This window comes from Dreissena polymorpha, chromosome 2 (genome assembly GCF_020536995.1).
Source record: "Dreissena polymorpha isolate Duluth1 chromosome 2, UMN_Dpol_1.0, whole genome shotgun sequence".
Lineage (NCBI taxonomy): Eukaryota > Metazoa > Mollusca > Bivalvia > Myida > Dreissenidae > Dreissena > Dreissena polymorpha.
In genome coordinates, this window is record NC_068356.1 from 45,745,528 (window position 1) to 45,746,380 (window position 853).

The window sequence follows — 853 nt, forward strand, 5'->3', positions numbered from 1 at the left end:
TGAAGTCGTTAAATTGTTTACAAAAACATGTTTACATATACCACGCCTAATCTTTAGTCAGACTATTTAACATGCACACATTCACCGTTGCCGTAAAGGGAAGTTTGAAATATGAACTACGACTAAAAAAATAGTTCAGTGGGTATATCCAGTAAACATGATTTATACGGGTTCGTGTCTTGTTAAAAGGCGTTAATTATACATACAAACTATTTCCATATTTTTCACATATTTAATGGCTTAAACGAACAAAGAGTCATTTCAACATGCTGAATCGCAAGGTTCACTTTGGATTGTAATACACAGTATACATAGCGTTTCGATGCTTGTGGTACACAATAAAGATATATCAATGTCAAATACTTTTAGTTAGGGTTACTAACTCTTTGTTAACTCGCATTAATTGCTATTGTTTCTCTTATTCAAAGCATCTTGCATTATATATAATTGTATATTTTATATGGCAAAAATATTTATTACCTACCTGCTCCAGTGGCGCAACTGGTTAGCGCGCCGTACTTATAGACAAGTATCGTCCCCTTGCTAGGAAATGCGGAGGCTGTGAGTTCGATCCTCACCTGGAGCAGAAGCTTTTAATACAGCTTTTAAGTTCATGTTTAAAGCCAATACAACTCAAAATCAACGAATATTTCGTACCATATTTCGAAAAATAAAGTTAACACATAAACGATCATAATTTCTTATAACAAAAGCCAACATTTCAACGCTGGATATGGTATTGTTACATAGATTTAACGAGATACAAAATGCTCGTTTTATATTATTAAACAGACTGCACTTTATACTGTGATGACCTTTTATATAGGAGTTCTTTAATCGTAATGAAAAGTTT

The 853-nt window shown here is 32.9% G+C and overlaps 1 non-coding gene across 1 annotated transcript; it reads left to right on the forward strand.

Annotated features, from left to right (window-relative positions):
- The first annotated feature begins 486 nt into the window (after positions 1-486).
- Positions 487-586, forward strand: Trnai-uau (transfer RNA isoleucine (anticodon UAU)). The gene is made up of 2 exons: positions 487-524; positions 551-586. It is a non-coding gene; the product is annotated as a tRNA-Ile (tRNA).
- Positions 587-853: the final 267 nt, after the last annotated feature.